Raw genomic sequence first — 9,016 nt, 5'->3', positions numbered from 1 at the left:
ATGACAATAGCATGATCCTCATAAGTGGTAGGGTCAAGCTCATCATGTTTGTGCTCTGAGGAGCCACATGACTAACATCATCAACATGCAAGGGCTTTGAAGAAGCCTCCGGTGCCATCACCACAATGATGAACCGGTATCATGATCACATGCAACGGGAGAATACCAACTATACTAGCATGCAACAATGTTTGTGCTCAAGTCATGGTCAAAGCGCTACTTGCCTTGGTCAGCTAGGTATCCGGGGTCTTCGAGGTCTTCCGCTCCGGATCCTCCGTCACTCGGTAACTCTACCATCGAGAAAGGAATAAATAAATAATAGCTCACACCAAAACAGATCACAAGGTGCTTTTAAAAATGTTGCAAAGCTTGAATAAATTCAGTTTATTATTTTGGAAAATGTTTCCTATGGTTTTTATTAGCTAAGCATATTTATTTAAAAGCAAACAGGAGCAAACAAATGCTTTTAATATCATTTTATTATACCAAAACAGATTCTGTTTTTGATAAATGTCAAACACTACAGAATCAATTACTACACATTTTTAGAAAATTGTTGGTGGAAGAATCATATTTTTCTACTAGCTAAATATTTTTATAAAAATCATTTAAGCTGCAGGTTTAAAATAAAAGAAAAAAAAGCCAGGGGGGAGACCCAGTCGGCCCAGCTAGCAGACAGGCCACCAGGCGTGCACGGGCCAGGTTCAAACCTGACCTACAGGCCCATGGGGTCAGTGTCAGCGGCTGCGCGCGCTGGCTGCCTAGGACACCGACAGGTGGGCTCCACCTGTCAGGTCCTTCTCCTACCTCCAGCCAGAGAGGTGGAGACGGACACCGGCGAGGCTACCGTTGCCCTCAGGCCAAACTAGGAGCGGGAATGGGTCCCTCGGTCCTCCGCCTACCTGCTCGTGGTCGGGACGTCACCGAACGTGGTCTGGGTCGCCTGCGATGAGGTGATCGTGGCGGAAAGGTTTCGGGTTGGCGTCGAGCTAGTGCCTAGGGGCACGGATTCGCTTGGGGAAGTTGGGAGAAATGTTCCTGGCGTCAAGGAGAGTGCAATGGGAGGTCGGGCGGCGCAGGAGCCGGCGTGTAGCCGGAGATCGACCGGAGCTCCGAGGCGGAGGGGCCTCGGTCGATCTCGAGCACCGGGGCTCTGCAAGCTCGATTGGGCAGCTAGGGGGAGTCTAGTGGTTGTGCTGAAGCTGCCTCGGAGGTGCTGGGGTGCCGGGGGGACCTATTTATAGGCCAGCGGCGGTGAGCCGACTCGGGCGCGCCGGTGACTCACCGTGGCGTGCGTGCGAGCACAGTGAGGTGATGGCCGCGAAACCACGGGTTCGGGACGTGGTTTAGGACCTCCTGGTGCATCGGCCGCAGAGGGAAAGCGAGTGGGGTCGAGCCGCATTGAACGTGCATGCTCGGTCGCGTCGGGCGCACGCGGGCACGCGTTGCCTGAGCTCTTGCGCGAGGAGAGGGGTCCCTGATGGTAGCTTTGCATAGAGGGGGTGTCAGGGAGTGTTTGGACATTACTGGGGGGTTGGAACTGGCCGGGTCGACGTCCCCTTGCTGGAGGTTCTCTGTAGCGCGTCCAGAGCGCGGTTTTGGCATGCCACGGCATGCTGGCGCGCTCTGGGGCCCTTTGGACGTGTCCTCCATGTCCTAAGTGTTGCTGGGAGTGTGCCTAGCCGTTGTGTGTTAGTGGGAGCACGAGCTGGTCAAAGGAGGCAAGGAACACTAGAGTTGCCAGTACTGGACTGCGGCTCAAATTGAAGATCTTGTCACTAGTGCTTGGAGTTGGGGAGGGGCTGGTTGACTCGGTGCTCAGGGTGTTCTGGGGCTCTAACTCACCAAGTTTGGGGCTTTGACATTGGGTAAAATAGTGGCTAGGAGGGTTTTTACCTTCCTGTCAGTAGGTGTTCGACAGTGATTTGGGGTGCTTCCACTCCACCACTGGAACTGAAACTTAACAGGTTTGGTCTTGGGGTAAAAACATGGGGTTTTACCACACTACAAGAAATATGCTCATACATGACGTTTTTAAGACGTCGTTGATGAATTCGTCATAAATCTCTGACGATTTCATCCGACATTGTCGTAAACCGTTTGAGGGGATCAAATCTACATATAAATTACGATGATGTGAGTCAAAAACGTCGTAACCGCATAAGATGAGATCGTCATAACTTTTACGACGATTAGAAAAATATCGTAACATGTTCTAACTATGTTTACATGTCACTCGTGGGTCCATTCTATGTCATGCGCCAAACCCGCCTAGTTTGTGAAGCAAACTACTATTCTGTCATTCCAAAAATTCTGGAAAAATTCTCATAAATACTTTGGATCATATATTCCTCCAATATGTGAAAACCCTTCCTTCCATAGTTCAAAAATAATTTAGCAATATTCATTTTCCTATTCTCTTCAGAATAGCACTTTGTGAAGGAAGTGCTATTTCGATATTTTTTTTATTACCCTCATATTTTTTGGGCACTCTTTCCTATCCAAATCATTGCCTCGTGAAAACTTTCGTAACGATTTACCTAGTAAATCTTTCTCAGCAAATTTCCAAAGTTTGTGTTCAGCTAACAGCTTTGTGAAGGAAGTACTAGATAGGAATATCCTGATGAGTTGAATTTTTTCCACATCATCTATGTGCCCAAAACATAGCTCTCCACAAAATTTTAGCCACATCTAACAATCCATGTGAGCTCATCATCCAATCTTTGTTTCTGATAATATTTTCATTTTGTGAAGCAACTACATTTTATATTTCCTATATAGTTGATGAAAAATTACCACGGGATGAAACTGACCATATATGACCTCACTCCACCAAATTTTAGCTCAGTTAATTAAGCCAGTTTCCCTTAATATTTTTCCCAATATTCTGTTCAGTAGAGAGCATTGTGAAGGAAGTACAATTTTTGTTTATCCAAATTTTATGAAATTTTTACAGTGTCTTAATGTGCCCAAAACTCATTTTCGGCATTCGGAAAATGAAAAACGAAATTTTCGTGCAAAGAAAATGAAAGCTCCCTTTAAAAACATTGTTTGTCATTCTAATATGCACCCGTGTATATAATAAGACATCATTTGTTTGATTTTTTTCACGTGAAAGTATAAAAGAAAAACAAAAGAAAAACACAATTCATATGTTTTATTTTCATTGATGGAATTAGTTTTCACACGGATCGATGACATGGCATCCATCCATCCATCCATCTCACATCCATCCATCCATCTATCTATAGAAAAAAAGGAAAAAAGAAAAGGGAAACCCCCACCCGCAGCCCAACTACCCAAACGTAAGTCAGATGTCATCGAACCCCATCTTCTCGCCGCCACCACCTCCTCCCCATCCCCTCCGCCGCCCGCATCTTCCACCGCGTCTGTGTGGCCGCCTCTACCCTCCGCGCGCCCCGCACCCTCCAGGGTCCAGGCGCCACCAATCACCGCCGAGGCCGACCACCGCGTCCTGCTCTACTACACCTCCCTCGATGTCATCTGGGTACGCGCCATCCCGCGGGGGCTCCGCACCTCCGTCGACAAGTGCGACCTTGCCATGGCTGCCTGCTACCTCGAGGAGCTCACGATGCTCCTCCTGCGCGCCCGCCGGATCACGCTCCCGTAGGTCTTCGTCGGCGGCCGCCACCTCAGCAGCGCCGAGGAGCTCCGCCACTTGCATGAGTCGGGCGAGCTCCGACATGTCGTGGTCGGCGCCGCGTCCCTCACTGCCTGCAGCCCGTGCGGTGGCGAGCGGTACGTCCTGTGCGGCAGCTGCAACAGGCGCCACAAGCGATACAGCCTCAAGGGCGGCGGCGGGTTCTGCACCTGCACAGGCTGCAACGAGAACGGCCTCGTCCGGTCCACATCAACGGGTAGTACTAGTATCACTTACTTACTCTTTGCAAGCTATGCTCACGACATTTAAATCTGAATCCGAGTTCGTTCGGTTACGTGACCCAAGAAAATGGTTCATACTAGGCTTTTTGTGTCTCTTTATCATCTTGTAAATAAGTGAAAGATTATTGTAGGCATCTGAATGTTCCACCTGAAAAAAATGGAAGAGAAATTTCAGTTGATATCAATAAATTAGCATATGCATTGCACCATGAATGTGATGAGAGACCCAAAGCTGTAGGTGCATGAAGGATGCATGTGCCACGCTCTCCTAAAAATGCCATGTGCTTCCTTGAAGTTTCCTCCAGATGCAAAATAAATAGTAGTACAATGATCTGGGTAGTCTGTTATTGTAGGAGAACAAGTGCAAGTGCAACCGATCTGGAACTCTATGGATGGATACACACCCTAGCTTTATCATCTTGTAAATAAATAAATTGACTGAAACTGTCATTTTCCGTAACAGTCTGTTATCAAGAAGTATGGGCAGGATGCCACCAATGTCGGAGACGAAGGTGGTTTTGCACCTAACATTCAGGTATTCCCCTGTTCTTATAGGTTTGGGATGAGATTCTTATGTCTTGGTGTTTTGATGTACTCCCTCCGTCCTAAAATAATTACAATTTTATACTAGAGCTTTTATAAAGTTGAGACACTTATTTTGGGACGGCGGTAGTATAAAACTCATGTATTTGGGTTGTGATCTGATTTCCTTTTGTTTTCTGTTATTGTAGGAGAACAAGGAAGGCCTTGAGCTCTTGAAGACTGCAATTGAAAAGGCTGGATACACTAGCAAGGTTTGTCTGCTTGAATTGATCTGTTGTGCATTTCTCAGTGAGCTTTTAAGTTTGTAATTGAAGGAGATCTGTTGTGCATTTCTCAGTGATCTTTCCTGGACACTATAAAATGCTCATTCCCAATTAGTGTGTCCTGAACGGTGAATTATCTAGCTCACGAGGTCTTTCCAAGCAATGCTTATGCACAGTGTGATCTAAATTCTAACCCTGCCTACAAAAATCTCTGAGTGCTTTAGAAATCCTACCAGATTTAGTGTTGTAGTAAGTTGTAAATAGTATACTCCCTCTGTAAACAAATGTAAACAAACATTATCCTCTGTAAACATTGAAATAGTGTATTAGTAAAGATACTAAGATGCATGAGTAGTTCATTAGTGCATTGTCTTGATAGTGCCAAGTTGACTATCATTTGCTTATTATTGACACCAAATTCTGGAGATTTCTTTGGATTGGATCTTTGCCTACTGAAGTATTTACTATGATTAGTATAATCCTTTTGATGCATGTCTTTTTTATCAGTAAAGAAAAACGACCCTAGGCGTGCACTTAGGTGTGCCTAGGTGCTAAGATTAGGCCCTATGATTAGTATAATCCTTTCTCTCGTGTACTTACAACTTTTTGGTTGATGTGTAGTGTTTCAACAAACAGCAGAAAAATCAGTTTGATGTATGGATGCTTCATGCGGTGGTGGCTAATGATCTCTGTACTGATGACAGTTTTGTGGTATGTGTATTGTACTGTTTTGAAACAGTGATGTTGCTTAGTTTGTCCACTCAAGCATTCCCTCCGATCACTCGTTGTTGCTTTAGTACAGCTGTATAAAGTTATACTAAAGCAGCGACAAGTAATATGGATCAAAGGGAGTATCAAAATTTGTACTTGCATTCATGCTATGCTGTTGTAGCTGTCTACCTCCATGTCCCTTGAGAAATGTCATTACCAGAATGCATTGTTCAATGCTAGCTTCTGCTGTGCATACCATGTGCATCGAGTTTAGGAGTAGCTCCATTATACTTAGGATGTATTTTGTCACAGGCAAGCTGCATTTCTACAGAAGCAAAGTAATCCTGGGGTTAGTAAAAAAAATCAAGTTCTTGTTTCACCACGTTTGATGTTGTGAATGATGTGCTCAGTTGTACGCAGATGAGAAGCATTTGTTGAATCCATTGAACTAGAAAAGGGACAATCTAACTGTCGCAGACAGTAGTCGATGCAATTTTAGCTTTTGAAGTCGACCTCATCTGCACTTGAACAACCTATCATTCTTGTATATATGAACAAATTTCTTTAAGAAATCATGATACTAGCTTCATTTTGTTTCTCCTAAAGCTCCAGTCACTCTTTCTTGAAATGGGTTAGTCGCTGTTGACAAATAAGAAAGAGTGTACAAGACTTAATAGAAGTTTGTATTTTTTTAAAGAAATAGAAGTTTGTATTTGCTCTTACCAATTAGTATATCATCTAACGAGGTTCATGAATTATATTCTGCTTCATCTTGTCGATGCACACATTTTTTTATAAATTCTGTTATTTAAATACCTGCAGTGTTAGTTCACACTTTTTTTATAAATGTTGTTATTTAAATACCTGTAGTGTTAGGTCACATCTTATTCTTATTTTTTGCACAGGTAAAGTACAAAGCCAAGTATGAAGCTATGAAGCGTATCAACAAAGAGTAGCATATGTATTGTAATAGTATGTATTTTCCGGCTAGGCCTAAACACATAATTACCAAAAATAAAAAAAGTATCAGATTGGTGGTACAAGTAATTCCTTAGACAATCTTCCTTGCGAAGAAGGGATTCATGCTGAAAATTCAGAGATTGGTTAGACTTTGAATTGATATACAGAGAAGGGTGTGCCTTCTTGTATCTATTTTACTGTTGCCACCATGCCAGACTTACAGACTGCTCAATATTGTCCCCTTCTGTACTGTTATTGAGAACAGTTAATGCTTTACTAACGATAATTCATGGTTTCGCTGCAGTGGGCATACAAGAATCATTCTATCTATGTTTATATGTTTGTGGTCCTTCGCCGTCATCGGCAACTCGGACAACGTTCACAACGTGTCCAGCGAAACTGAAGGAGTAAGCCTTTCGCCCTCTCATCTCGAGTTCCATATGTTCCGCTTGGTTTTCTCTCTGTTTCCTTGGGATTTCGATGCTGACTTTTTCCGTTCTGGTGGTTCACAAGTACATGGACAAGAAGCTCCAAAGTAAGTGCGCTGTCAGATTCTAGGCCTTCTTGTTTCGCAAAAAGAAGGTTCTAGGTCTTCTTCAAAATTAGTATTAATCGGACGCGCCCTCCTACGGGGCCTGCGCCTCGCCGCCGGCCTACGGCGGCGACGGTGGCTTGGCCTGCGGGTGGCTCGAGCAGCCGGCACCGTGGGGATGCTGCTAGTTCCTCTTGCTCAGGGTGGTGTTCCAGTAGTTCTTGATCTCATTGTCTGTTCGCCCCAGCAGCCGCCCCACGATCAGCGACCACCTGCCACAGGGCTCGCCAACTGTTGTTAGTTATTAGTTATTACTACAATGCTGACCCTGTATTAGTTAGCTAGCACCTGCAATTGATTAGCAGAAGCAAATTCTACAATGCTGGCCATATTTACTTGCGCCTGACAAGGTTTGCTGCAGCTTTTGCATGCAGTGCCACATCTGGGAGGGAGTGGCAGTTCGTTCTAGACGTCAATGGTAGCTTTTCAGGTTATGATGTAGGAGTAAGATTAGAGTGGTTGTGCATGAATGAATGAATGAATGCATGTCATCATCAACTTTGCTGACTGAATAACTCTGTAACCTCTTGGGGCTAGGGGACACGCACTCAGCCTGTCAGCAAGAGGTTGTTCTTTTCTTCGGGCATGGCTGAATTGGGAAACATGCATGCTGATTGCTGACTGATATGGATAGTAGGTGTGTACATGTGATCATGATAGCTGGATCCTAGATTCATTTAGGCGCTGGCCTACTTTGTCTGATCATACATCTCTGTCTTCTATGTAGGGAAAATGAAAGGAAACTCCAACGGAAAGCTTACCATTAATATTGGTGTCCATTAATCATTTTTGTCAAACAATTGTTACTAATTGATACTAATACTCCTCCACGGCTCGAGATAAACTTGTTTGTCACTCCTGTGTATCCATCTTCCTTCACTTTATTGTATTAGGAGTATGCATGTAGATGCAAGTGTAGGTGTAAGTAAACGGCAATACAATGCTTGATCAATACCACCTGCTTGTCTACTAGTTTACGTACAACTATGACAGTCACTTGGCTATGAAATGACACTCATGCTCACTACAACTGTCCCTTATTTTAAATATTTGATAGTTAGTAACTAGTTCATGATTTAGGAAACTACTATATTTGGCCAAGTACCAGTTAATGACTAGTTTGTGTTGCGGGAGCTGATGTGTTCTTATGTTCTTTTTTCTATTATGAAAGGTTTTGACGGCTGGTTATAAAGGGGGTTTGAATTTGCGAGTAGGAATCTTTTCATCAGTTAATAAAGGGGGCGGAAAACTGTCGCCTAAACTTGAGAAACAGGTGAGAAAACATGTGAATTAATGACATGATTTGTTCTTGTAGGTGGAACGTGCGCCTGAACTTCAAAAGCAGATCAATGTTGTGATAGTTCTTTGCTGCCCAGTCCGTTGGACAACTGGACAGAAGTGATGACAATCATCAAGGCTAAAAACAAGGAAGGATGAATGTGGTATGCCCATTCTTTCTGTTTGACATGTACACAAGTAGCTTAGTTTTATCTGCTACACATAGCTGACAGCCACGAGGCAGCTTAACCTGATTATACCCTGGAACTTCAGAATTGTACGCGCTGATTGCACTACACATCTTGACTCAGCATTTGCTGCTACGGTTGCGCTTGGAAGGAAGGAGCATAACATCATGGTCTTACACATCATTCTCTTCATGACTAGTAATGGAGTTGCTGACAGTCCCTAAGCTCTACGTATGTACCGTGGTAGCCGAGATACCAGTAGGAGTAGCAGACTAGATATTTTTTCGAATGTTTGGTACGTAGAGAGGCCCAGACCCAGGAATGAATAGGGAGGGAGGCCATGCATGTGGCTAAAACACAGAAATCTGGCTCGCCGTTGGCATCCAGCGCTTGTGGCCGTAGCGGAGCCTGGACCGTCCATGGCCAATCTACCGACCGACTGAATTTAGGAAACTACTGTATTTGGCCAAGTACCAGTTAATGACTAGTTTGTGTTTTAATTGCAGGTGCTGGAGCACTATGACGAAGAAGTCAGAAGAAAGCAAGTCATGCATGATCTAGGCATGCATGCACACTCT

General features: G+C 44.2%; 1 pseudogene; it reads left to right on the top strand.

Moving 5' to 3' along the window:
• Nucleotides 1-3,314: 3,314 nt before the first annotated feature.
• On the top strand, nucleotides 3,315-4,805 carry LOC123441617 (annotated as a pseudogene).
• Nucleotides 4,806-9,016: the final 4,211 nt, after the last annotated feature.

Source organism: Hordeum vulgare, chromosome 3H (genome assembly GCF_904849725.1).
Source record: "Hordeum vulgare subsp. vulgare chromosome 3H, MorexV3_pseudomolecules_assembly, whole genome shotgun sequence".
NCBI classification, from domain to species: Eukaryota; Viridiplantae; Streptophyta; class Magnoliopsida; order Poales; family Poaceae; genus Hordeum; species Hordeum vulgare.
This window is presented reverse-complemented; position numbering and strand designations above follow the sequence as displayed.